Source organism: Nuphar pumila, chromosome 3 (genome assembly GCF_984573655.1).
Source record: "Nuphar pumila chromosome 3, dmNupPumi1.hap1.1, whole genome shotgun sequence".
NCBI classification, from domain to species: domain Eukaryota; kingdom Viridiplantae; phylum Streptophyta; class Magnoliopsida; order Nymphaeales; family Nymphaeaceae; genus Nuphar; species Nuphar pumila.
The window spans coordinates 55,931,290-55,954,384 of NC_143251.1; positions in this window are offsets into that span (position 1 = coordinate 55,931,290).

Here is a 23,095-nt window from a genome sequence, read left to right on the forward strand (position 1 = left end):
ACTTGTGTAGTTCACCCTTCTCGTTCCACGTTGTGTTAGTGGAAACGATTAAGATGTCATAGCAATTATCGAGCTTTAGCCTTATCGTGTTATAGATGAGATGGCTTCGATGAGAACCATCGTGTGAGGTTCAGGTGTGGATGTTTTCCCTCTTTTCTAACCTCGTTGGAATTGTGGTAGTCCTGTCCTTGACGAAGGGTATCTCGTTTGATGTGAACCTTTTTGGACAGAGAGGTAGAAGCCTCGTCGATGCCAGTGAGCCCTTACTTATCCCGTAGGCGGATACTTGACACTGTCATTTTTCCCAGTCGTTCTTGGTGATGAGAACGTATCAGTTGTTTCGTGCTTTGCTTGTTGTATGGGATGCCGGTGATGGCATTGGATTCCTAAGAGGATCGTGTTTGGGGATGGCTCGACACCGATTTCAAGGGCTTGGCCGCTCGGGAGAGAACGTTGCGGGAATTTTGTTTCCCCCACCACTGTCTGAAGGATGTGGTGTGTTGGCTCAGGAGGTGATTCCTGGTAGCGCCAACTGTATCGCTGGATGGAGTAGTTCTTCAGCGATGCCGTTAGCGTGGTGATTCGTTAGCGATGCCATTAGAGTGGTGATTCTCTAATGAAGGTCATTTGGAGTGGTGACTCTCCAGTGATACCGTTGAAGTGGTGATTCTTCAGCGATGCCGTTAGCGTGGTGATTCGTTAGCGATGCCATTAGAGTGGTGATTCTCTAATGAAGGTCATTTGGAGTGGTGACTCTCCAGTGATACCGTTGAAGTGGTGATTCTTCAGCGATGCCGTTAGCATGGTGATTCGTTAGCGATGCCATTAGAGTGGTGATTCTCTAATAAAGGTCATTTGGAGTGGTGACTCTCCAGTGATACCGTTGAAGTGGTGATTCTTCAGCGATGCCGTTAGCGTGGTGATTCGTTAGCGATGCCATTAGAGTGGTGATTCTCTAATGAAGGTCATTTGGAGTGGTGACTCTCCAGTGATACCGTTGAAGTGGTGATTCTTCAGCGATGCCGTTAGCGTGGTGATTCGTTAGCGATGCCATTAGAGTGGTGATTCTCTAATGAAGGTCATTTGGAGTGGTGACTCTCCAGTGATACCGTTGAAGTGGTGATTCTTCAGCGATGCCGTTAGCGTAGTGATTCGTTAGCGATGCCATTAGAGTGGTGATTCTCTAATGAAGGTCATTTGGAGTGGTGACTCTCCAGTGATACCGTTGAAGTGGTGATTCTTCAGCGATGCCGTTAGCGTGGTGATTCGCTAGCGATGCCATTAGAGTGGTGATTCTCTAATGAAGGTCATTGGAGTGGTGACTCTCCAGTGATATCGTTGGGGTGGTTCCCTAACGATGGTGTGCTTGGCAAGTTACAATTGATGACGTTACAATCAACTATGTCTCGTGACGATGCTAGATGAGTATAGATGACTCTCGTATTTTTGCCTTGTCATGTGATGATGACCTTCCTGGTTTCGTTAGAGTGGTGTTCTCTAACATTCGTCGTTGAGAATAGTGATTTCCGGCGATAGCAACCTTGTTTGGTGTCATTTGAGATCGTTCGTAGAACGCGCTTTCGTCGTGTTGTGTTGCACGATTGAATGTGATGTAAATTTTGTCTGAATTTTTGTGTGCTTATGCTTATGGTAGTTGTTCGGTTGCTGCGATTGTTGTCTCGTGAGTTAGGTTTTTCAGACCTACCTTTTTACTCACCTTGCTTCTGATAATGATAGATGACTTGGAGGACTAGATGTAATGTTGTCATGGGCACTGTGAACAACCTTGCAGAGGTTGTGCATCAGCTAGCGGTTGCAATGCATCAGATGGGCGAAAATCTTCAGCATGTAGCACAGAGTGTGCAAAGCAGTAGTGTGGTTACGTATAAGCGATTCATGGAGTTAGATCCTCCTGCTTTTATGGGTAAGACAGACCCTGAAGCTGCTGAGTCATGGTTACGTGAGATGGAACGTATTTTTCGTGTTCTGGATGTGCCAGAAGAGAAGAAAGTGGATTTTGGCACTTATCGCTTGAAGGACCATGCTGAGAAGTGGTGGGACACTGTCTCTTCGGTCAGGTTCAAGGACGCGACTGTTACATGGGATGAATTCGTGGAAGTTTTTAACTCTGCTTATTTTCCTAAGCACGAACGCAGTAGGAAGATGCAAGAATTTCTGGACTTGCAGCAAGGAGCGATGACCTTATCCGATTATATTACAAGATTTCATTGTTTGGAACGATATTGTCTGAACGTCTACGTTACGGAGGATGATCGAGCAATGAAGTTTGCTCGTGGGTTGAGGCCTACCTTGAGAACAAAGGTGTTCACTAACGGGCCTAAATCGCTCGAAGAAGCTATTGAGATAGCTACCCTGTTAGAGGAAGATCAATCCAAGCACCAGGCTCAAGTTTTCACGGTTGTGGCGGAGAAGAAACCTAGTGTGGTGGAGTCCTCGCCACCTACTAGACGGCGGAAGCGTCAGAGTGTACAACTGAATGTCCAGCGGAGACGACCTCAACAATCGAATTGCCAGCAAAAGCAACCTCAACGATCGGAAGTTCAGCGGAGGTGTCGGCAATGCAATGTAGAGCATGCTTTTGGGGCTTGTCCTCGTTTCAAGGGAAAATGTTTCAAGTGTGGACAACCTGGGCATATTGCCAAGTTCTGTTTGGAGAAGCCTCCAACAGACTTAGTTGTTGCCGAGTAGGCGCAGTAAGGCAAGATCAGACCCTTGCATCATCACTTGTTGTTTCGTGATTTCGCGGACGAAATCCCTTTTAAGGAGGGTAGAATGTAAGACCTGCGAATTTCTGAGTGCTTTATTGTTTAATTTGAGTTGAAATGTATGTTTGTGTGTACTTGTGAAGTAGCACGTGATTTGATGAAATTTGACTATGCTTTATATTTTTGCCTTGTATTCGCAACCTAAAAATCGCGTAAACATAATGTGCAAGTAAGTAGTGTCTAATTCTAGATGAATTAGTCTCTAAGAAATTAAGGGTTAAATTATATTATATTTGTATGGTTTGTCCCCGGATTTGGGACTTATTGGACGTAAGAACCTTATCAGTGCATGTGAATTACGAGTCTTGACCCAAGTTTGGACCCGAATCGTAATACGCTTAATTCTCGCAATTGGATGAGAATTTCCTTATAAGACTTCCTGCATTTCATATTAATTGAGGTTTGGTACAGCACTAAATGATTTATTGGAATTTATTTGATATTTTAAGGCATTAAATAAGTATTGTTTTGAAACTTATTAATTAGCAATTTTTGGATCTTGGATCTGGGTCACCTAGAGGACCCAAACCCTTTGTGCGCCCTTTTAAGGGGACGAGTTTAGACTTGGTTGACCAGTTGGTCAAGGGTTTGACCAGCTAGATGGCATACTTGTAAGATTTTGCATGGCTTTTGAAAAGAAGGCCACGATCGGCCCTTTTCTTCTTTTGAAACTCATGATGAGCCTTGAAGCTCATCATGAAAAGCATTTTCAATAAAGGGGACCATGGGGTTGGCGCCCCATGGTGTTTTTGTAAATATATCAAAGGAATTCAAATGCTAAAATCTGATTGGGTGAGCTTGGGTGGCTCTTTCGTAAAACTTTCAAACATTAAAGGTACTTTGCAATGACGTTTTTGAAAGAATTCTGAAATGTTTTAAAAAGCTCAACATGCATTGGGCGTGGATACCTATGGGAGGGGCGTGGAGAACTCCAGCCCTCCTTCTTATGAGTTTTAATCCTAGCCGTTCCTTTTTGTAAACCCTATGTACTTAAGGTTGCAAGAGAGAGAAAGAGGGGATCTCTTGGGCGATTTTCTTGGAGGAACCTCTCTCTCTCCCTCTTCTTCTTCTTCTTCTCCAAAACCGAGTGAGAGTGAGTTTGAGGGTGTGGTGTGGTGCAACTCCAGCCGTGGACACCATTGCCTCCTCCTTCCTCAATTCCTCCATTTTAAAATCGCGAAGGTGAGACACCTCCTTTTCCTTATGCTTAGTGTGGATTTCGGATAAGTAAATGCACCTTGTTTCATGCATTTTCGTTAGTGGCAAATACATGTTTTCCTTCGGATTTGTGGATGTTTAATGGATTTGGTTGCATGCATAATGAATGTCCGGTTAAGCATGTTTTCAAGCTTCTTTCTCATGCAATATTGGCATTTTAGCTCAAGGCCATACGGTTTTCCCCGTTTACATGTTTATTAGTACATTTTTTTTAAGCTTTCTCCTCGTGCAAAATGGGCACTATAGCTTAAGGTCATACCGTCCTTCGTATTTGCACGCTTATTGTTACTTTTTAAAACCTCGTTCAGCATTGGTAAAACGTGTTTACAAGGAAAAGTTTTAGCCTTTCATTTTCCTCGAAAGTTTCAAGTTCGTGTCTTGCATGGTTTATTGGTTGCAGCAAGGCTCTTTCTCATGTTTCATTTCATTGGCGAGGAGGCCACGGATGGCACATTCCCAACCAACCCATCCATTCGGGTTAGCCCCATTTTGGGTGCTGTTGGCTTGGGCTAAACGGGCCAGCCTGGGTGCCCCTTTTGTTTCCTTCGATCTCGGTTGGCGTGGCCGTTAGCCGAGCCCACCAGCTTGTGCTGGCGTGGGTCAGGCTTGCCTCCGGCCTGACATGGTCGGGACTGTACACGGTTTAGACCTGTCAATGCCCGCTCCAGATTCTTTCGGTTCGGGGCATCAGCATCTCACGCGCCACCAGATTTGGGCATTCGGCCCTTGCTGCAGCTGCAGCGATTTCGCTTGCAGCTGGGTGCAGGCGGCGGGCCTGCACCCCTTCTCTTTTATGATACTGGCTGGAGCCAGCTGGGTCTGGACTCACGGTCCAGACCGTGATCACGTTCAAGCACACCCGGGACAACATAGTGTTGTCCTTTTTTTTTTCAGTTCGAGTTTCCTGCACCTTGTGCCAGCGAGTCTTGTTATCTTCAATTTTATGCAGTTTCTGTAGTGCTGCCCCACCCGGGCTGCAATGTACGGGTTTGGTGTCCCAGGGCACCAAGTGTTAGGTTTGGGGCGGATACGTTTTTGTCAACACCAGCCGCCGCCGGACTTCTCCTTGCCTCACCTTTTGCTTGTTTAGCACGCATCCGGGCTGCAGCCCAAAGGGCTGCAAGTGTGTCTGGAGTGGGATCCAATATCCCAACGAGTGCACTAAGTGTTTGGACTTATGCGATGTATGTGTGTGGACCGATGTGATGTATCATGATGTTACTTAGCGTAGTTGGTGCACATTTTAGTATATAGATGACACGCACGATGAGTGTGATCACTAACTCATGTTAACAACTCTCGTATGTTTGTCAAATAAGGAACGTGGGTATAATCGTGTTTGCTATGTCTTGAGATGCACTATGGATATTGCAGTAGTGCGGATTGGGAACCTTGGCATTTCTTGTGAGTCAAGCCTTTCATGCCAAATGCTTCTAACTGTCTCATCATAGCATCATAACATACGATGTTGGGATCATCATAGGATAGATCTTTCACCTATGACACAATGCGCAAGATTGATCATTTGTACTTTATGTTCTGTGATGCATAATAGTCACACATACTTTGACTACGTACACGGACGTATGCTAGCACAGTCTTTCATGCTGTTACATTTGTACTTTATGTTCTGTGATGCATACTTTGTTACAAATGTTTATCCATCGCTAAAATCATGTTCCTTGATGCATGCTATACCAATGGTTGATAATGCTCCATGTGTAGATATCACTGTTCTATAATTGTTCATGCTGCAATTGCTCAAGTATTGTATATTGGCATGCTACGTTTACCCTGTATAGCTTGTTCTTGATTTCCACATCCTTGGCATATCATGTTGGTTTGTCTCACCAGCTCGAAAGAGTACTGACCCCGTTTTATGGGGATACTGCAGCGGACTTCGACGTGCGGTGGAGCTCGATGTACTGCAGCGGACTTCGAACCCACACTTCTGAACTTCGCTTGTTGGGTCCTGACAGTGTTTTGTATAAGGGATTGGATATACCATTTTGTAAAGATGTATTTAATAAAGGTTGTTTCATTTAAATGTTGTTTCACACCTGTAGTGACCGCCCAGGGTTTCCCGCTTGTTGGTCTTCCCCTTTGGGTTTCTTCCGCGCTTGCGCTTTGAAAAAAAAAATCCTCAAAGGTCGGGAAATCTGGGTTTGGGTCACCACAGTTGGGCGTGAAGGAGGTTGCTGATTTTGGTGGTGATGGCACTGGCTGCCTTGTTGAAGGCTGAAGATGGCTGCACCTTGACGTGGGGGCTTCAAGGAAGTAGATGCTGGACTTCAAAGGGCTGCAAGAGGGAGTGGCTGGACTGTTTGAAGAAAGGTTGAAAATGCAGCCATGGAGGCTGCAACTCAAAAGAGAGAGAGAGAGAGAGAGAGAGAGAGAGAGAGAGAGAGAGAGAGAGAGAGAGAGAGAGAGAGAGAAAGAGAGAGGGGGAGAGAGGGAGAGAGGTTCCCCTTTTAGCCGTATGGCTCTTTTTTTTCTTTTTTTATGGAACTTAGGTTTTGATTTTCATCAAAACCTAAGTTTCTATTATTATCTAAAGAGCCATACGTGAATGGCTATGGCTGGGGAAAAATAAGGAAGGAAGGAAGGGAAGAAGGAAAGAAAGAAGGAAGAAGAAAAGGAAGAAAAAGAAAGAAAGGGAAAAAGAAAGGAAAGAAAGAAAAAGGAGGAAAAAAGGAAAAGGGAAAGAAAAAAAATGGAAAGTGGGGCTGGAGGCTTGGGTGACCACCTTGTGGGTCCCACCTCTCTAAAATGCAAAATAAATAAATAAAAAAAATGAACAAATAAAAGAAAATTGAAAGGAATAAAAGAATATATATATATATTTTTTAATAAAACAGAAATGTAAATGAGTGGGCCATCTCAGAGCGGGTCCAAATTCTACTTTTGAAATTTATTTTGACGATTAGAGGGGTAAAATAGTCTTTTCAGAAAATTTTCACGCAAAACGAGCTATTTTTGGCAGTTTTTAAAACGAGCTCGGATTTTGAAGTTCAATACCCCATTGCAAAGAAAATCCAGTGTAGAATTTAAAAATATAATTTTGAAAGAAATCCAGATTGTTTTTCTCGATAAAATGCTTTCAAATCTATTTTTAGACAAAACGAGCTATTTTTGGCAGTTTTTTTGAAACGAGCTCGGATTTTGAAGTTTAATAGCTCGTTGCGAAGCAAATCCAATGTAGAATTTAAAAATGTAATTTTGAAAGATATCCAGATTATTTTTCTTGAGAAAATATTTCCAAATTTAGACTCCTGGGGTGAAAATGTCAATTTTGGAAACCCGAGGTTTGAAATTGATTTCTGAAAACTTTTAAAACTCAATCTGGATTGAAATTTATAAAACTGGAGTTCTGGACTTCGAAAATGAAATGAAATGTGATGAAATGTTATGAAATGCTAAGAAATGATATGAAATGATGAGAAATGACATGCGAAATGCAGACCCTGAATGGAGAATTTTAGATGTTAGACTCCGATTGGCAGCTGTGTTATCATCGCAAAATTTTTCCCCTCCCTTGCGAGAAAGAAATGAATTTTGTGAGTCAAACTCGACCAAAATTTTGAAAATGATTTTGAAAATTTACTCGCCTCCGTTTTTAAAATTTGCGGGAAAATTCCGTGGAATGGGATCCGCCTGTCGGTACGAGGTTCAACCGTTCCTGGCGCCTTTACCAGGGGTAATTGAACCAAGGATCAATTACGTGCTTTAATTTGACTCAAATAGCTAAATTATGCTCTATTTTTACTAGAATGCACAAAGAATCAGGCTTGTGCTATGAAATTTTTAAAAAATGCAAGTTTGAGAAACTATGATGTTTGCTTTGGAAAATTGAAATGCATTTGGAAAATGATTGGAAAAGTGCTTGAAATTGGAGTTTTTGGGAAAATCATTGAATTTCATTGGAAATCAGAAATTTGCATTGAAAAGTGATTTCTCAGGAAAACTTGAAAATCTGAGAAAATTGGTTTTGAGATTGGAAACTTGGAATTGCTTTTATAAGAAAATGGATTTGAGAATCTTGAGAAAATCTAAGAAATTTATTGGAAAATGACTTTTGAAATGGAAAATAAATTCTCAGGAAAACTGGAAAATATGAGAAAATCGATTTCTGAAAACTTGGGATTTTGAAATTTAAGAATTTGAAAACATAGGAAAATCTTGATTTGAACTTGGGAAATGCTTTGAAATGTCATTTGAAAACTTAGGATTTTGAGAAAATCAGATCCTGAGAAAGACTTGGAAATTCTTGAGAAAATTGAATTTTCTGAAATTGAAATTGGAAAATGAGTTTGAAAATAATGCAATTTGAATGATATGAATGAATGAATATGAATTTGAAAAGGGAATTTCATTGAGGAATTGAGAAATCCTTTTGAAACTTTGAGAAATGCAGTGCATTTTTTAAGTTAGCCTAAGAGTGTAGGCTGAATGTGGCTGATATAAAGATCATAAATCTTGGTTTTCTTCGTATTCTGACTATGGCCATAAATACGAATCCCACTGAGTTTATAAACTCCATAAGAGCTTGTGCACGTGCCATTCGTGTAAACCATAGTGAATTTGAAATAATGTGCATGAATCATACATCACATATTGAAATTTGCATAAATTAAACTATATGCAATGCAACCCTATTCTAAGCAGAAAAGTAACTCTTATTCCAAATTATTACATTTGAGGTTACATTGAATTGAAATAAAAAATAAAAGCTAAGTCTTCTTCTTGAATGTTCCTGCAAAACTAGAAAACAAAGTTAGCACAAAAATGTAGGTTTTTCTGAATTTATCCAAAAATATGGAAAATTATCGGATATTATTCAGATATAAACCCAGAATCATACCCCCTTTGATATAAACATGAAAAATAATGAATAAATTTTGAAAATAAACTTGAAAATTCGAAATTGGGGTCAAAATGACCAAAATACCCCTGATGACCTTGAAATCAGGGTTTTATGAAAGAATTTTTTTGTAAATTTTTGAATTTTGAAAAACAAATGAAATAAATCAAACATGATATGATAAAATATGATGATATACGTGAAATTTTGGAGAATTAGAAATTGAAATTTCGAAATTTAGGTCAAAATGACCAAAATACCCCTGATAACAAGACTATGGCCTTGAAACCAGGGTTTTCTGAAATAAATTTTGCAAAATTGAAAAATATGAAATGCAAATGAGATTAAAATTAACCCTAATATGATTCTACATGCTCATGTACATGATAAAAACCCTAAAATGGCAAAAATATCATAAAATATCAAATTTAACTTGATTTTCGCCTGATTTTCACTTCTGAATTTAAAGATAAACTAACACATGGAGCAAATGAACTTGGAATTAAACCAAATTTGGCATGGACACCTAAAATAACCCTAGAAACATAATGGAGCTCAAAAATCTATTTTTTTGTATTTTTAAATATGGAAATTCAAATAAAAACCCTAAATTTTGTGATTTTTGCCTAAAATGTTGATTCTAAAGGAGATTTAGGATATCAAATTTCCATAAAAATTTTCCAAATTTCATGGGGTGACCGAGGACAGTAATTAAAGGATTTTTTATTTTTACACTTTCTGGTTTTGACCTATGGTCGGAGCTGTACCACTCCGGCAAGTCGGATCGGAATCCGGCGACTCTAGTAAATGAAGGAAACAGACAGGTTTCGGGAGAAAATGTGGGAAAAATAGCAAACAGATGTAAAAAAGGTTGAAATTGTGGGAAAATGTCTCTGACAAACAGATAAAGATTTGATCTTTTGACACCATTGGGATTTGCGTTACGGTTTGGAAAACGCCACACTGTTATCAGAGACCTAAATCTCTGGAATTTCTGGACATTGGAATCTGTTAGACAGAAAGAGAAAATCCGGGAAAAATAATGAAATTGATTCAAAGATTCCCACATTTTGGAAAATGACAGGAAATTATGTTAGGAAAAACTTTTATGTTGAAAGTTTTTGCATACAGATTATAGATTGTATGGACTTGGTGCATTAGGGTCTGTCTATACCCTGACAAAAGAAAATCAAGATTTTCCCAGGGGTCTGGGAAATCCGATTTTTTAAAGAGGTCAAAACTGACTGGAAAAACCTCAAAATTTCCAGATCATTAGTAGATTCAATCATGAATCTACTGTGATTTTTGGAGGACGATTTGAATTTCCCATGAGGGTGGTGTTGGAGGTTCTTGTCTGCTAAAGCAGAAATTAGAATTTCTAGAAATAGGAAATCCCAGTTTGGAATTTGATTTATTTGAGAGGGTTCCGAAACCCAAATTGCATCAAATTTTTGTCACAAAAGCAGAGACATACAACTAAAGTTATCACAATTTTTTTTTTCGGATTTTTTAACAAAAATATATCCATGAAATGATGACTGGACTTCATATACAAACTAAAGCCTATGGATTTCTAAGCAAACCTTAATAAAGCTAACAAAACTACCTATAAAACAGTGAAATTAATCAAATAAAATGCCTAAAATACTCAATTTATACAAAACTAATGCTTGAAATAAAAGAAAAAAAAAAAACAAGGGGATATGAAGCCGATTTGATGTAGGCTATTAATGGAGGGGGTCCGATCCATGCATCAGATGGACCACCTCTCTTGCTTAGCCTTAATCATGAGAGATTCATTAAAGAAAACAAAATAGCACAATGGATCCAGTTTTAAACTGACTTTCACATTTAGAATCATCCTTCTACAGAGAATATCCATGGCATTTTAATAAATAGATGACACACAAAAAAAAATAATAATAATAATAATAACAAGAGAAATCGGTGAGACGATAGAAACTATTGACTCACCTTGGGTTCCTCCTTAGATCAGCTGAAGGTGGTAGCTATGGTTAATGGGGCTGCCAATGGATGAAGGCTGGACTGTTGGAGTGACGGGGTTGTGGTGGTTGTGACACCCACGAAGAGGGCTGGAACGGTTGGAGCAAGATAACTAGGGAACCTGTTGGAGGGGAGACGCTTCTTGCTATTGCCTTGGAGGAAGTGGTTGTAGCCGAGTGGTAGACTGAACCCTTGGTGGAGTATAACAGAGGCTGGAGATCTGCTACTTGGAGGCTTCAAAGAGATGCCGCTGCAATGAGAGATCCGGCTGGGCGTGGAGGCATGGATGGTTGCACCTTGTAGATGGGGTGACTATGGCTGGAACTAATTGAAGGTGGAAGTGCCTTGTTGAAGGTTGAATGAGAGAGATCTTTTTGGCTGGAAGGAGTGGAGTCTTCCAGTTGGTTGTGCTGATGGCTGAATGGAGGAGCTCTGGAGGTCTGCCTTGGTTGAAGGAAGCTGGGAGGAAGAGGCTGTTGCTGAAGCTCCTTGGTAAAGGTGGCTGTGGTGGTTGAAGGTAGTGGTTCAAGGTGGTGGCTGCCTTGGTGCAGCTGAAGGTGAAGCAAGGTGGGCTGCTAGAAGGCTGGTGCAGGTGGTGCTTCAAAGTGGCTTCAATGGCTGAGAGTTGCAGCCAAGGATAGTTGCAGCCAAAAGAGAGAGAGAGAGAGAGAGAGAGAGAGAGAGAGAGAGAGAGAGAGAGAGAGAGAGAGAGAGAGAGGCGTTGAATAGGAATCCCCCCAGCCGTTCTTTTCTTTTTTTCTTTTTATCATAACTTAGGTTTTGATTAACTCAAAACCTAAGTTACTAATAATATTTCATGAAGGAATATACGTGAATGGCTGCAGCCATTGCTTTTGGGGAAAATCCAAAGGGGAATAAGGAAGAAAGGGGAAAGAAGGAAGGGAAGAAAAAGGAAAGAAGAGGGGAAGAAGGAAAAGGAAAGAAAGGGGAAGAAAGGAGAGGGAAAGAAGAAGAAGGAGGGGCTGGAAAGACTATACGTGAATGGAGGGAGAGGAAAGAAAGGAGGAAAGAAAGAAAGAAAGAAAAAGAAAGAAAAATGAAGAAAAAAGAAAGAAAAGAAATAAAGAAGAAAAGAAAAGAAAATAAAAATAAAAATAAAAATAAAAATAAAAATAAAAAAAAATATAAAAAAAAGAAAATGGAGGAAGAAAGAAAGGAAATGGGCTGGAGGTTTGGGTGACCCCCTTGTGGGTCCCACCTTAGGAAGAATAAAAATAATTAAAAAAAAATTAAAATAAATAAAATAAAACAAACCAAAAGAAAAAGATAATTTTTTTTTCTTATAAATTAAAACAAGAAAATGCAAATGGATGGGCCATCTCAGAGCGGGTCCAAATTCCACTTTTGAAATTCCTTTTGACGATTGGAGGGGTAAAATAGTCTTTTCAAAAAAAATTCAGACGAAACGAGCTATTTTTGGCAGTTTTTTAAACGAGCTCGGATTTTGAAGTTCAATACCCCGTTGCGAAGCAAATCCAGTGTAGAATTTGAAAATGTAATTTTGAAAGAAATCCAGATTGTTTTTCTCGAGAAAATGCTTTCAACAAAATGAGCTATTTTTGGCAGTTTTTGAAATGAGCTCGGATTTTGAAGTTTAATACCTCGTTGCGAAGCAAATCCAGTGTAGAATTTGAAAATTTGATTTTGAAATGAATCCAGATTGTTTTTCTCGAGAAAATATTTCCAAATTTAGAATCCCGGGGGTAAAAATGTCAATTTTGAAAACCCAGGGTTTGAAATTGATTTCTGAAAGCTTTTGAAACTTGATCTGGATTGAAATTTATAAAACTGGAGTTCTGGACTTCGAAAATGAAATGAAATGTGATGAAATGTCATGAAATGCTGAGAAATAATATGAAATGATGAGAAATGACATGAAATGCTATGCGAAATGCTAACTCTGAATGAAGAATTTTGGATGTTAGACCCCGATTGACACTTATACCAGTTCAAAAAGCGTTAAATTTGACAAAATTTGCAAAAAAATGGTTGAAGAAATGATTTTCGAGCTCTACCAAGCTAGAGTGACATTGGAAATTAGGGTTTGAGCTGGATTAAACTAAAATGAACTGGATTGAACTGGGTTTTAGAGTTTCAGAACTCAAGTGAACTGACAATGATACTGACTCAACTGACCTTTCCGACTGAATTTTCAAGAAAAGCTGCCATTTTTAGAGAAATGGTACGGAATGGTCACTGGGGCGAGGTGAATTACGAACCTGAACTGGGTTTGAGCTGAAGCAAAGGTTACTAATACTGAGATGAACTAAAATCGAGGCTCAAACACTAGCTCAACTGACTAAACTCAACTCAATTTCAGCTGAAAGAGCTAGAACAAGCTAAAATGGGCTCCTGGACACTTAGAAATGGTTTTGAACTGAAATAGGAGCACTCGAACTCCTGGTGAGCTCAAGTTAGACTCTGAGGAGTATGACTGACTATGAATGACTGACTCAGAGACAATTGACTTGGATTTGAGTGAGAAATGAGATCATTTCTGAGGAAATAATCCTATTTTGGCATGAATGGTTAGAAATGAAAATGACTTTCTCACTGTGATTTTAAATGAGCTTGAAATGACTGATATTCTGACTGTCCTGAACTGACCAATGAGCTTGGTTGACTCCGGCTGACTGGGGTCTGGGATGTCCTAGGGGTAAAATGGTAATTTTCTTAATAAAAATGGGTAAAATAGTGATTTTTTTGAAACTGACTTGGGGTTAACTCCTACATTGACCTAACAAGGTTGGCACTGCACGAGGGGGGTTGTTTGAGAATGGATGAGGAAAATTTGGGGTGTTTACAGATGCCCCTCTTTGCTACTAAGCCGGCTTGTGGACGAGCTTAGTGGCAAAGAAAAACACACCAAATTTGGGCTATAAAAATGCCCTAGTTAGAAGGATCTGACTGGGTATGAAGAAATTAGCCCTGATGAAAATGATAGATATGAGATGGAGAATGAGGAAGAAAATTTTACTTCAAAAAAAGTGAGATTCAGGTTTTGCCCTTAACCTGGATGGGACGAAAAATTCCTCGTATAGAAATGAAGCTCAGGTTTAACCCTTAACCTGACCGGGAAATAAAATACCTCATCAAAATGAGGCTCAGGTTTAACCCTTAACCTGATCGGGAAATGAAATACCTCATCAAAGGAGGCTCAGGTTTGTACCCTTATCCTGATTGGGCGGAAAATGAAATACCTCATGAAAGGAGGCTCAGGTTTGTACCCTTATCCTGATTGGGCGGAAAATGAAATACCTCATGAAAGGAGGCTCAGGTTTGTACCCTTAACCTGATTGGGCGGAAAATGAAATACCTCATCAAAGGAGGCTCAGGTTTGTACCCTTAACCTGATTGGGCGAAAAATGAAATACCTCATCAAAGGAGGCTCAGGTTTGTACCCTTATCCTGATTGGGCAGAAAATGAAATACCTCATCAAAGGAGGCTCAGGTTTGTACCCTTATCCTGATTGGGCGGAAAATGAAATACATCATCAAAGGAGGCTCAGGTTTGTACCCTTATCCTGATTGGGCAGAAAATGAAATACCTCATCAAAGGAGGCTCAGGTTTGTACCCTTATCCTGATCGGGAAGAAAATGAAATACCTCATCAAAGGAGGCTCAGGTTTGTACCCTTATCCTGATCGGGAAGAAAATGAAATACCTCATCAAAGGAGGCTCAGGTTTATACCCTTATCCTGATTGGGAAATGAAATACCTCCTCAAAGGAGGCTCAGGTTTGTACCCTTATCCTGATTGGGCGGAAAATGAAATACCTCATCAAAGGAGGCTCAGGTTTGTACCCTTATCCTGATTGGGCGGAAAATGAAATACCTCATCAAAGGAGGCTCAGGTTTGTACCCTTATCCTGATTGGGCGGAAAATAAAATACCTCATCAAAGGAGGCTCAGGTTTATACCCTTATCCTGATTGGGCAAAAAATGAAATACCTCATCAAAGGAGGCTCAGGTTTATACCCTTATCCTGATTGGGCGGAAAATGAAATACCTCATCAAAGGAGGCTTAGGTTTGTACCCTTATCCTGATTGGGCGAAAAATGAAATACCTCATCAAAGGAGGCTCAGGTTTATACCCTTATCCTGATTGGGCAAATGAAATACCTCATCAAAGGAGGCTCAGGTTTGTACCCTTATCCTAATTGGGCGGAAAATGAAATACCTCATCAAAGGAGGCTCAGGTTTATACCCTTATCCTGATTGGGCAGAAAATGAAATACCTCATCAAAGGAGGCTCAGGTTTGTACCCTTATCCTGATTGGGCAGAAAATGAAATACCTCTTTGATTGAGGCTCAGGTTTGTACCCTTATCCTGATTGGGCGGAAAATGAAATACCTCTTTGATTGAGGCTCAGGTTTGTACCCTTATCCTGATTGGGCGGAAAATGAAATACCTCATCAAAGGAAGCTCAGGTTTGTACCCTTATCCTGATTGGGCAGAAAATGAAATACCTCATCAAAGGAGGCTCAGGTTTATACCCTTATCCTGATTGGGCGAAAAATGAAATACCTCATCAAAGGAGGCTCAGGTTTGTACCCTTATCCTGATTGGGCGGAAAATGAAATACCTCATCAAAGGAGGCTCAGGTTTATACCCTTATCCTGATTGGGCAGAAAATGAAATACCTCATCAAAGGAGGCTCAGGTTTGTACTCTTATCCTGATTGGGCGGAAAATGAAATACCTCATCAAAGGAGGCTCAGGTTTGTACCCTTATCCTGATTGGGCAGAAAATGAAATACCTCATCAAAGGAGGCTCAGGTTTATACCCTTATCTTGATTGGGCGAAAAATGAAATACCTCATCAAAGGAGGCTCAGGTTTGTACCCTTATCCTGATTGGGCGGAAAATGAATGGAATCCTCAAAGGAAGAAACCATGATGGAACCTTCGGATCTCCGCACAATGAGTCCGATAGGGGTTTTGCAAAAGGATGAAATTGGGGTCCCTAAAGCTTGAAAAGGGGTTTGATTTTGGGCGCCTCATTGCTGAGACTAAATAACTTTTGAAATTGATGACCTTTTGCGAGAAAATTATTGGTGGCTTAACCTCAAGCCGAAATTGGACTGTCTATGGTGGGACAGTGGGGACACAGGGAAGTGTGCGAATCTGAGAGCCCATGCGCTCAGATTATACCAACAGAAGGGAAGGAATCTTGAAAACTCCCATTATCAAGTCCTTAAAAGGGATAACAACTGATGTCAGGGTGCACCAAAGATGAACCTCAAACTCGCGCTTCACGTCAGGATGGCTAGAAAATATTGTCAGAATGTTTGAAAATTATTGTTGATTCAAAATAATTTAAAATGATGCACATTGTTTTGAAAATAATCCCTCTTTTCTACCTGAAGTATTACCTTCGACTGGGCTTAACTCTGTAGAATCAAGATTCAAATTCAGATTTCTTGCAATTGACTTTCTTTCAAGGAAGCTATCAATTTCCTTGATATGAGCAGAAAAGAGAGTATTCTTGACATTGTGAAAGCAATTGGTGAAAGAATATTGATAATAGAATTTCACAAAATTTAAGAAGATTCTTTGGCAAATTTGGCGGTCTGATATCCTGGGATTCTTTCCTCATGATTATCTTTCTGTCCACTTTTTTCTTTTTTGGCAGAATTGAAGCTCTCTTGGATTTTTTTTTGGGGATTTTATTACATCATCCTTCATTTTGGAGATGTCCTGACTTTTCTCTCTCTCTTTTTTTTTTAGAAGGGTACATCACAAACTCCTTCATCTCAGAGATGCTCCGATCCTTCTTTTCTCTAAGGGATTATATTGACGGTTATTGGCTCTTTGGTTGGAAATCTCTTGATGATAGCAGAAATTAAATATCCTTTAGGGTTTGTCGGGAGGCCCATCGCAGTCGCCTTCATCTTGACGGTGCTCTGAACTTTCCCTGGAAGGATTCGTCACAAACTCCGTCATCTTGGAGATGATTCGAATCTTCTTTGGCCCCGGGGGTCTACTCGCCTAATTCGCCTTCATCTTGACGACAGTTGAGAGATCCCTTTTGCAGATATTTAATTGCAGCTTTAGGTGATTGAGGAGATGTAGGGATTGAATGGATTTTTCTGTATCACCCAGGATATTTCGACTGCTTTATTTTCCAAGAATGATCTTTAAAAATGTGCCATTGACTGCGATCAATACCGATCACTTATGGCTTTGCAACAATATTGAATTTCCTTTGCTGGCCATATCGGGGATTTATTCTTCATCCTTTTGGTTGGCCAATAGAAAAAATTTGAATTTTGAATCCTTCTTCGCGAAAGCTTTGTCCTTTCGAAAGTAATACTGAAGGTATTCTGAAGTAATGTTTTTGTATAATAAAAATTTTGAAATCAACAAATATTTAATGACAAATTGGCAAAATGTTCTTGAAATCCTTGGTGAGAGCAAGCATCTGAAGCACAACGCAACGCACCCATGACAAAAATTTTCTTCTCCTTTCCCCAAAGGAGAAGATTCAGAAATTGGAAATAGGAATTACTCCTCTCTTCCCTGAAGAGGAGGTGTTTACAAAACGAACTTTCGAAGAGAAATTAAGCTTTCGTCAAAACTTCCTAACATTAGACTTCTCTTATGGAAAGGGGGCCGGTAATGATGAGGTCGGTGAATCGGTCATGAAGGAACGAGTCCATCACACTCTCCCTGAAAAGAGGGTCCTTCACGATGAAATGGCCTAGTACGAAATTATGGTCACAAGGAAAGTGAACTTCCGTCGAAGCTCTCCCTGAACTAAGGGTTCCTTGTGTGAAATTGGAATTTTGTTTTGCAAACGGTTCACAAAGACACGAGTCCCTTCAAACTCTCCCTGAAAAGGGGCTAAGTGAACGAATTGGATAGCATGCGAAAAGAACGAGCTCCCTCGAACTCTCCCTATAAAAAGGGTCTCTCGCAAGAGAAATTTATTGGAATTGGTATTGGATGACCAAAAGGATCAAATTTTGGAAATTGGAATTTTGAAACTTGATATTTGAAATTGGAAATTGGAAATTGGAAATTGGAAATTGGAAATTGGAAATTGGAAATTGGAAATTGGAAATTGGAAATTGGAAATTGGAAATTGGAAATTGGAAATTGGAAATTGGAAATTGGAAATTGATAATTGGAAATTGGAAATTGGAAATTAGAAATTGGAAATTGGAAATTGGAAATTGGAAATTGATTGGCTAAAAAGGTCAAAATTGTGAATTGGTTTACTGAGAATGACATGGGTTCTATAGGGATTCAGCCTAAGAACGACATTGGTTCAATTGAGAACGACATTGGTTCACTAGGAACAACATGGGTTCGATAGGTATTCAGCCTACGAACAACATTGGTTCAATTGAGAACGACATTGGTTCACTAGGAACGACATGGGGTCGATAGGTATTCAGCCTACGAACGACATTGGTTCAATTAAGAACGACATTGGTTCACTAGGAACGACATGGGTTCGATAGGTATTCAGCCTACGAACAACATTGGTTCAATTGAGAACGACATTGGTTCACTAGGAACGACATGGGTTCGATAGGTATTCAGCCTACGAACAACATTGGTTCAATTGAGAACGACATTGGTTCACTAGGAACGACATGGGGTCGATAGGTATTCAGCCTACGAACGACATTGGTTTAATTAAGAACGACATTGGTTCACTAGGAACGACATGGGTTCGATAGGTATTCAGCCTACGAACAACATTGGTTCAATTGAGAACGACATTGGTTCACTAGGAACGACATGGGTTCGATAGGTATTTAGCCTACAAACGACATTGGTTCAATTAAGAACGACATTGGTTCACTAGGAACGACATGGGTTCGATAGGTATTCAGCCTACGAACGACATTGGTTCAATTAAGAACGACATTGGTTCACTACGAACGACATGGGTTCGATAGGTATTCAGCCTACGAACGACATTGGTTCAATTGAGAACGACATTGGTTCACTAGGAACGACATGGGTTCGATAGGTATTCAGCCTACGAACAACATTGGTTCAATTGAGAACGACATTGGTTCACTAGGAACGACATGGGTTCGATAGGTATTCAGCCTACGAACGACATTGGTTCAATTAAGAACAACATTGGTTCACTAGGAACGACATGGGTTCGATAGGTATTCAGCCTACGAACGATATTGGTTCAATTAAGAACGACATTGGTTCACTAGGAACGACATGGGTTCGATAGGTATTCAGCCTACGAACGACATTGGTTCAATTGAGAACGACATTGGTTCACTAGGAACGGCATGGGTTCGATAGGTATTCAGCCTACGAACAACATTGGTTCAATTGAGAACGACATTGGTTCACTAGGAACGACATGGGTTCGATAGGTATTCAGCCTACGAACGACATTGGTTCAATTGAGAATGACATTGGTTCACTAGGAACAACATGGGTTCGATAGGTATTCAGCCTACGAACAACATTGGTTCAATTGAGAACGACATTGGTTCACTAGGAACGACATGGGTTCGATAGGTATTCAGCCTACGAACGACATTGGTTCAATTAAGAACGACATTGGTTCACTAGGAACGACATGGGTTCGATAGGTATTCAGCCTACGAACAACATTGGTTCAATTGAGAACGACATTGGTTCACTAGGAACGACATGGGTTCGATAGGTATTCAGCCTACGAACGACATTGGTTCAATTAAGAACGACATTGGTTCACTAGGAACGACATGGGTTCGATAGGTATTCAGCCTACGAACGACATTGGTTCAATTAAGAACGACATTGGTTCACTAGGAACAACATGGGTTCGATAGGTATTCAGCCTACGAACGACATTGGTTCAATTAAGAACGACATTGGTTCACTAGGAACGACATGGGTTCGATAGATATTCAGCCTACGAACGACATTGGTTCATTTAGAACACTATCAGTTCAATGAAGAACGACTATCAGTTCACTTGGAACACTATCCGTTCAATGAAGAACGACTATCAGTTTGCTTGGAATATTATCAGTTCAATGAAAAATGACTATCAGTTCGCTTGGAACACTATCAGTTCGATGAAGAACGACTATCAGTTCGCTTGGAACACTATCAGTTCGATGAAGAACGACTATCAGTTTGCTTGAAACACTATCAGTTCAATGAAGAACGACTATCAGTTCGCTTGGAACACTATCAGTTCAATGAAGAACGACTATTAGTTCGCTTGAAACACTATCAGTTCAATGAAGAACGACTATCAGTTCGCTTGGAACACTATCAGTTCGATGAAGAACGACTATCAGTTCGCTTGGAACACTATCAGTTCAATGAAGAACGACTATCAGTTCGCTTGGAACACTATCAGTTCAATGAAGAACGATTCTCAGTGGGAATAATATCAGTTCAATGAAGAATGACCATCGGTTCACTTAGAACACTGTCAGTTCGATGAAGAACGAATATCAGTTCACTTGGGAACACTATCAGTTCGATGAAGAACGACTATCAGTTCACATGGAACCCTATCAGTTCAATGAAGAACGACTATCAGTTCACATGGAACACTATCAGTTCAATGAAGAACGAGGACTATTATATAGAGTTGGATTGCTTCTATGAACGGTTTTAGGATTATCCCCTTATCCTGAACGGGGATAGAAATTGGATGACTCGAAGGTCGAAATTGACATAATTAATATTGAACTTGAATTCTGATGAAAGGTCAGCGTGAAGACTGCACCTAAGAGATCGAATAACGCGACCAATGGGCAAGACACCAACACGAGTGTTAGATTTTTAAAGGGTACCAGTACGAGCACTGGATTTTGAAAACGTACCAGTACAAGCATTATGTTTTGAAAGATTACCAGTACGAACGCTGGATTTTGGGAGATTACCAATACGAGCATTGGATTTTGAGAGATTACCAATACGAGCACTGGATTTAGAAGAATTTACCAACACGAACCTTGGATTTTGAAAATCTTACCAGCACGAACACTGGATTTTTGAAAATTTACCAGCACGAACACTGGATTTAGAAAATTTTTACCAGCACGAACCCTGGATTTTGAAAATCTTTTCAGCACGAACACTGGATTTTTGAGAATTTACTAATTGATTTTGATAGAAGATTTTCAGTCTTCACCCTCACGACGACTTGGACAACTGTCGGGGTCTCAGGATTTATCCCTTAACCTGAAGGGGAAGTTCAGGTTTATCCCTTAACCTGAAGAGGAAGTTCAGGTTTATCCCTTAACCTGAAGGGGAAATGAATTTGATGCAAATGAATGTAAATGGATGCAAATGAATGCATGTAAATGTAAATGAATGCAAATGTATGCAAAATGATGTAAATGAATGCACATGTATGCAAAATGAGAGATTTGTTTGATCCTGCCTGCATACATAATGTTTTGAAAACAAATTTTAAAATAATGCCCCAGTGTAACTGGGAAAGAAGGATTTGACCATTATTGAGGAAAATATATTGAGGAATTACAAAGGATGGAATAGAGGATTTAAGTATAGAAATTTTTCAAATGTTAATCATTGATGGGGTCTAATAATTCCACACCATCGGCATTGATGAGCAGATATGAATTGCAGAGTAATGCTTTCTCAACAACATAGGGACCTTCCCAATTCGGCGACCATTTGCCACCCAGACGGTGCTTGAGATAGGCCGTTGATCTGAGCACTAGATCATTGACTCAAGATTTTCTTTGAATGACAAATTTTGCATATTGTTTGTCTATCCTCTGACGATATGATTGAGCGTGCTCTGTTGCTCTGAGTCTTCTTTCATTGAGCAAATCAAGTTGTACCAGTCGCTGCTGCTAATACTGATCAAGCGATAACTCCAGCAGTGATGCGAACTTCAAGGCAGGTTTCTGAACATGTAGAGGCAGTACTACTTCAGTTCCGTAGACAAGTTCTGACGGAGTAGCATTAGTTGGAGTACAAATGGTGATTCTGTATGCCCATAATGCATCATGGATCTTCTCATGCCAATTATGGCCTGTTTCCAAGGTTCGCTCCAGGATTCGAATCAGAATCTTATTGGTGGCCTCTGCCTGACCATTCCTTTGAGGATAATAAGGAGCGGAGAAATGATGCTGAATTCTGAACTTTAAGTCAAATGTCCTCATTCTCTTATTCTTGAAATGACTGCCATTGTCTGACATGATATCGTGCGGTATGCCGAAACAACAATATTCTTGTGGATGAATAAGACCATGTGTCGACCTTCTATTATACGCAAAGTGATAGCTTCGACCCATTTAGTGAAATATTCTGTTGCGGCAAGAAAATATTTGTAGCTGTTTGAAGCAGGAGTGATGGGGCCCACAACATCAAAGGCCCACATAGAAAATAGCCATGGAGAGATGGCGATTCGCAAATATGTTGCTGGCGCATGAATAGAAGGTGCATGTATCTGGCATAGAGCACACTTCTTCACAAAATGGTAGCAATCTTGCTGCATAGTCTTCCAATAAGATCATGCCCGGATGATTTGCTTGATAAGAGTTTGGTAGCCGATGAGTCTACTGCAAATGCCTTCGTGTACCTCCTGCACAACTTATTTGGCTTCATCTTCGTCTAGGCATTTAGAATATTCAGAACTGAATCCACGATGATAGAGGACATCGGCGAGAATAAAATATCGAGCAGACATGCACTGAATCGCTTGTTGCTCTTACCAATGATACTCTAAGAGAAGGAGACAGATGTCCTCTTTTTGATGGGAGCCTTTCTGAAACAGTCCTTAGCTTGCTCAGACATCATCCTAATCATCATTTTCTTGAACATCTGATATGTAGTAGGATCAATGCCATCCCTATCATTCAAACTCTGTCTTCTGGCAGATCTTGGAGAATCCATTTCTTCTTGCCTGCTTCTAAAATCACTGATGCCCTGATACAGTGGTGTCTTCTTGCTTGATCTGATCTGAACCACTTGGGAATACTGATGCTCTTTGTAGAATGGATGATTAAATTTCGATGATGAAGATTCAAGATAGAAATGAATATAGTAAAAATATTTGATGAGAATTTGATAGATAATTGAAAGAACATCCCATTACTAGGGATTGGGTCGCCGCTGGAGTCACGACAATTATGTTGTCATTCTTTGCAAGGAGAACGAACAACTGCAAATATGCCTTGTCACCTAGGCGAGGTTATCAAACCATGATAGAATGAAAATTGAAGGATTTTTTTTTTCTTTATT